General features: G+C 29.5%; 1 protein-coding gene across 5 annotated transcripts in view; it reads left to right on the top strand.

Annotated features, from left to right (window-relative positions):
• sigmar (Tumor necrosis factor alpha-induced protein 8-like protein sigmar) overlaps positions 1-4,405 on the top strand; it is a 266,488-nt gene extending 262,083 nt beyond the window's left edge. For all 5 annotated transcript variants that reach the window (XM_069838687.1, XM_069838708.1, XM_069838695.1 and 2 more), the window contains one exon: positions 1-4,405. This exon is cut by the window's left edge and continues 1,098 nt beyond it. The gene's annotated coding sequence lies outside the window, so the exon portion shown is untranslated.
• The last annotated feature ends 2,683 nt before the right edge of the window (positions 4,406-7,088 follow it).

Genomic DNA, 7,088 nt, shown 5'->3' on the forward strand with positions numbered 1-7,088 from the left:
CCATACATATTGTTCAACTATAAATCTATAGAAAGGAGAAAATCTCAACGTCCAAAGAAATACCAGAATTAAAATTGTTTATTGTGTTTGCAACCATTACGGGCATTTGGTCGTATCCTAGGTAACAATGTTAATAAAATTAATATTTATTACGAGAAAAAGTTATAATGCAGGGAATTTTATTTTTTGTTCATTTATAAAATCAAATCGAAAAATGCTAATATAATGAATATCGTTTCTTTTTTGTTGCACAATCATGCTCTTTTTGCATACTTACCATCACTGTTGCATGCTATGTAACTTGAAGATATAACACATTCAATGATTACTATGGAAACGCTGGAAATAACAGTACAACACAACTGTGTAAATTCTCTACAAACTTGACATACAGTCACTTGTAAATTAAAAAAGAACAAGAACTCAGACAGACCAAGCTTTAACTTTATTTATTAACATTAAAATTGAATGTGAAGTTTGAACAGTTATTAAATGTTATGGAATAAAGACTGTCATTGTCTTTATTTATACAGAAAGATTCAGACACTTCAATTTCGTATATTGCAATAGCTTTATATTTATTTGAACAATGCATACACACAAAAGACAGTCGTATCCAACAAATAAAACAAAAGAATATAAAAACACGGCCACCTAGAAAATTACACATTGCCATTAACAAAATGACTAACGTTCAGTTCAAATTAATACATAACTAAAATACATGATAAATAAAATAAAAATATAAATTATGATTGTGCAAAAAATAATAAGCAATACACTGGAGTTAAGTGCGTAACAGAGTCTCGGAAATTAAAAAAACTCGGCACAAGCATCTCGTTTTTTCAAACTTTCCCTCCCCTCTGCTATAGAGCACCTATCAACCTAGTATCGCAATATACAATAATAATGAAATATGTTAAAATTAATATTACCAGTAAATCTACTTTTACATAAGTGTGGCATATGTTTTAATCTCTAAAGCAATTAATTTAAAAAGAAATAAGCTTGTAGGACTTAAGAATTCATTGCCTAAATTTGCATGCTAAATATAATTCCAAATCCTAAATGTTCAACACTTTTTCTGATATATTTGAGATTTCGTACTGGCATACAAAAGTGCAGAATTATTTAATATTGCTGGGTACAGACTTTATTTCTCACAGATATATTATGAGAAAAACTTCTTTGCTAGAGTTTCTTCACAAGCTATCATATAAAATTTAAAGTGATAAAATTGAACATACAATAATTATTATCACCAAACATTTTAAGACGTCGTAGTTACCGCTATACTACACAATTTACAAAGTCTAATGTTTAATTATTTTTCTATAATACAAATCTCTCGCTATAAGTTAATACTTGCTATAGAAATGTACCATTTTAGCCGATATTGTATTAGTGTAAAATTATTTTATTTATAAAATGTGATAGAAAATCTGTTCTAATTTAGTGTCATTAACCTTATTCCTTAATGAAAAATCTTAAAGAGAATAATATTATAGTTCAGCCCTCTCTTAAGACACCACTGACAGCAGTTCTGTTGACTTTCTCTTTCACGTAGTGGAATTCAAAAGGAAAATTGAGAAATGAATCTTTCTTACATTCTGTGATTGTTAAAAAAAAATCATTACTGTACCTACAAAGAAACGTTTTGACAAAATGACAGCCGTTAATTCAGTATATTTTTCTGCAGAGAGTGGATGTTAAATCCATTTCTTTTCCATGTGTATAAAATTAACTGTATTGCCTTGATATGCTGTCCTCTGTTAGAAGTAAATTTGATCATGTCAATTTCAACAGTACCCACATAAAATTAAAATTCAGGGACTAGCATGGTGTTAATACAATGACTGAATCTATTTTATAAATAATGTTATATAGCTAAACGTCCACGTCACCTGAAATAATTTACCAATTCAATTAAACTCTTTTGAAGAATAGTTTAAATGTATCTCTAATGTATTTAGCAATACTCATATCCAGCCCAGCAGTTTTAAATGATTTACACCATTTTCTTCCGTAACTTTTAAATATTTATTTCAATTTAGTTATGATAAACAAAAACAAATAGTAATAAAATTGTATACCAGTATTTATAATTCATACAGAGGTGTGAAAATTATTAGAATAATCTTAATTTTAAAGGTTTTTTAATAGTTCCTTCACAAATATTAATTGAATTGATGAATATTGGTATATAATATTACTATACTGATATTATTTACTACTCACAATGCCGGAAAGCATTGTTGTACATTGGTATTTTTCTTATTTTACAATTGTTATGAGAATTCAGAAATTATTACATTATGTTGGCGGAATTGGAAACATAAAAAATTAATTAAGAAATGCTTTAAACAAATTGTTCTTTGCGTTTACATTGTTGTGAAGGTTCAAATGAACGTATACATCTGTTTTGTGCATATCATTTTTTATGTTTGCAGTTCCGCCAACATAATATAATAATTTCTGAATTCCCATAACAATTGTAAAATAAGAAAAATACCAATGTACAACAATGCTTTCCGGCATTGTTAGTAGTAAATATATCCTACATCATTATAGTAATATATACCAATATTCATCAATTCAATTAATATTTGTGAAGGAACTATTAAAAAACCTTTAAAATTAAGATTATTCTAATAATTTTCACACCTCAGTATACGTATCTAACTCAAATTAAAAAAAAAAAAAGTCCCAACCACTGATTTCATCCTGTTGAACTCTATAAGATAACTCTGAAGATGACCCATAAATAGGTCGAAACATGTAAACGAGGTATGTTGAAATTTAACACAGGAAAGTCTTGCCATACATATTCCGAAGTGATACAGTGTTAAAAGTTGTGTAATCAAGATGTAAAATAATTAAGAGAAATGTGAGACATCATATATACAAAAAAAATTTCTGACACTGTTAGCTGATCCAAAATTGAAAACACCCACTATAGGAAGTCATTGCTATGGTTGTCTTTCAATCATAATATAAAATTTGTATACTTTTACAGTAATCTTACTTGAAAAAAAAAATTCTTTTGTAATTATTGTGTTCCCATAGCAAGATCAAGTCGTATATATTTTTACATTTTCAGTGTATATTATACAATTTGAAAGCACGAAGGAAAATTATTTACAGTACCATAAAACGCAAATCCTAACATTGGAAACAAACAAACAATTTTAATAGAATGGATGATGCAGAATATAGATGTCAGACAGACGTCTGAAATTTTCAACCCTGCATATCAGTACATAATCTGTCTAAAATTAATCAGGTCTTTGACATCATACAACATATAAAGATGTGTAAATCAATGTCTTTTTATCTTAACAATACATCCACTATCATGGCACAAAACATTACAATATCACTACCGGTACCAATATACTATGATGCATCTTTTCAATATTATAGTGAGTGTCACATACGAACAGTTCCTAAACAGCAAATATTGCCGTCTTGTCAGTGTTGCCAACTGTTACCAGATATCACACTATCCTACATACTAAATGACTTATTTACTTACCATACCGTACTTTAGGTTGGAAGGTTATTCTAAATAATTCAATGATTTATAACATATTTTCGTAGGCAAACTATATGAGAAAGGGATCAACTTGTCAAGTATTTTGTCTGGCAATACGAAATTCATTGGTTTGACTAAACAACGACTCACAAAACCTAACCTAAAAATGTATTTTGTTTGACCACATTAAATTATGTACTAACTCCGAAAACTTACTTGACTATAATCTTGAATTATAACCACAATGCAACACATAAAATAACTATTATGTATTAATATTAATACTGATATTAATTAATTATTAGTATGTTCAAATTTCACTAGCTTCCAGTAACCGCCTCAGAAGTCTAGTACAATTTTAATTTCATGGAACTCCAGTACCGATAAATATTGTCGATATTTGTCTCAGCTGCCAACATACCAGTTAAAAAATCACTACCATTTGTAGTATTTGTCAGTATCGAAATTCGAAACGAAGTTGGCAAAAGAAAATTCAACCTGCAAACTAGAAAATCACCACAATCCACTAGCATATGTAGTAATGGTGGAGAAGTGGTTAGGTTTCACCCTTAGGGTATGAAGTAAGCTGACACGGACTATAGTACATGCAAGCAAAAGATTTAAAAAAAAATACAGTCAAAGAGAAGACAAGAAAACTGATTCACGTGGTACATTTTTATATTAGGAAGTAATTTTAATCGAGAATAACCTATTTTCATTGATTAGCTAACCAAAGAGATTAATTGAACAAAAAAGACGCCCCAAATCTTTGTTTAAGTGGACAAATTATTTCTACATATAAGTAATATTAATTTATAGTGTACAGTTTCTAGTGACCAATTAAACATTCAGAATGGTTTTAAAATTCAATCAGCCTTCGGTGGAATGATTCCATTCCATACTGAGTATGGTCACAGTCTAGTATATACAGTCACGAAGCTTGAGTTGTTGAGGTTGCTAGGAACAATAGACTGTGCAGGTACTATTTTGCATTGTCTGTAATGAGGCGATAGTAGCGAACCTAGTGGTTAGCAACTATCTATGGATGCATATTTATTTCATATTGAGCTTCGTGATTATATAATCTAGACTGTGGTATGGTGTTAAGGGTTGTCCTTCAACTCAAGTTGAGATTATGAAGTTGCAACCACGAGTACTGGTAACAGTTTCATTAGCATGCAGTCCAAACAATTCACAATGGTTGAAGACTAATGGGTTGGCTTGTTTTGAACTGTGTTCTGGAAATTTCATGAACTGGTGCCTGAATAGAATCCCCTTGCAAGAAAGAATTTATGAGAAATAGGTCTTTGTTACATTATTGCAAAAGGTTTGAATATCAATAAAAATATCTCTGTATTCTTCTTGCATGCCAATTTGAACGACTATAAATATTATTATAAAATGCAGGCTCTAAATTTCTAAAATTTTATAAGGAAAGGAACTAACAATTGAACAAAAATTATGAGGTACCACAACAAGACTTATTAGAACTTAAATATCTGATAAAGTATAAAACAGGTTACTAATAATATTTTTAAGAATTCACTTTTTACTTTAAATTATATTTTCCAAAATTTGAAAATTTTCACACATATTACTTCATAACTCCACAACCATTAGAGATAGAAATCTGAAATTTTGTACACTGCTTTAACATGAATTTATGCAAAAGATAGACTACAATAATGCCAATTTCTTTAAAAATAGAAAAATTAGGTCACAAAACATTATATAAATTTTAATATATTTTTATAAGACAAATAAAAAATTAATTGTATTAAAATAAACAACTCTACACGTCTGAGAGTAATCTACTTTTCAGAAATAAGTGTTTATTACATGCAGGAAAAATATTAAAGATGTCAGAGAGACCTTAACAATGTTATGGCTACCAAATGATGTAACTGCAGAGTCTTTTTGTTTTGTTTTTTTTTTTTTTTTCATACTCTGATAAAATTGGTTTGAAAAATATTATTAGTAACCTTTTTTTTATACTTTTATCAGATATTTAACTCCTAATAAGTCTTGTTGTGGTACCTTGTAATTTTTGTCCAATTGTGAGTTCATTTTCTTATAAAATTTTAGAAATTTAGAACCTGCATTTTCTGATATTTGTGGTCGTTCACATACATATATCCTTAATACAAAATAATCTTCTTCCTGAATTATGTCTCGTGTGATAACAATTATTGCTGAAAGCTGAATGTTAAAATTTATTTTGTCATGTTACGCAAATATTTTAATGAAGAAGTAATTCTGTTAAAATAAATGGGCGCAACATAGAAAACGAAGAACTATAGAATTACTTATGATGGAAAGTCGCAAATTTTTGCACAATAATTCTATTGCCATGCAGAAATAAATAAGGCATGTTTTAATGAAACTACTCTTAACTTTGGATTTCGGTATTTTACCGAAAGTTGTAACAAATGAAAGAAGAAAAAGGGCTTTTATATTTAAGGGGAAAGGATGGAATTTTTAAAACTTTTTTCCTATTTAATGTAAAATATTAATTTTTTGTATGTAGAGAGCACATAGCTGTAGGAACTCAACCAAATATAAATATTTTGAAAAAAAAAAAAAAATTAATTGGAGGCCCAAATTTGAAAAAAATGTACCCAATGCAGGATTGTACTAAAACCGATATATCTAAACCATTTTTAAAGATAGATTCAAACTTTTTTTTGCAATGTATTTGCAAAAGATATTCCGTAATTTCACACAACTATGGTCCTAAGCCACAACTATGGTCCAAACACACGCGCTCACGAAAACAGTGATATCTCAGTTCCTAGTGACAGTTAGTGATTATTTAAATACTAAAGCATAGAGCATAGATATAGTAATATTGTGAGGGTTATGAAACGCATCCTGTCTGCCATGTTTTGTCGCTAATCAGCTGTCAATTGGAGTTAGGTTTTGCATGTTACCTCGTCCACTGGAAACTTTCTCTGCCATCAGTTACCACAACAAGAATTTCTGTGTTCTTGATGGTCTATATGACAGGTAATTTAGTATTTACATGCATTTAATGAATATTTTTACAGTTGCATATGTATTTTCATATTTATTGGAAGAATAATAAAAAATGGTACTTGGAGTTCAACTATGGCCCTATCATTTTTGTAGACCATAGTTGTGTTCCGACTTCTGGTTTCGGTTCTTACATTACAGAATGTTTTTTTATAGCTTCTGGTGGTGCCACTTAATAAAATTTTTCGTAGAAAGTTGGCAGGAAAGTCCTATAAGCCATATGATGACAGAAGTATGGATCTTTGTATAAAAGATATCACCAACAAGGTACAGACGCAGCGGGAAGCCACAGAAAAGTACAAAATACCTCGTAGTTCTATTATACCTAAATCGAGAGCACTGCATGAAAATAAAAGTAAACTCACCTGATTGACAATGGTTCTTCTTGTCTTCAGCAAAAAAAAAAAAAGCATTAGTGCATTCGTCGAACATGCTATATCCATCTTGGATTTCTGATAACTTTATTCTACTTCAGGTGTAATGTGAAAATGTACCTGGATAGCCATGACCGCAAAGTACC

Source organism: Periplaneta americana, chromosome 1, assembly GCF_040183065.1.
Source record: "Periplaneta americana isolate PAMFEO1 chromosome 1, P.americana_PAMFEO1_priV1, whole genome shotgun sequence".
Taxonomy (NCBI): Eukaryota; Metazoa; Arthropoda; class Insecta; order Blattodea; family Blattidae; genus Periplaneta; species Periplaneta americana.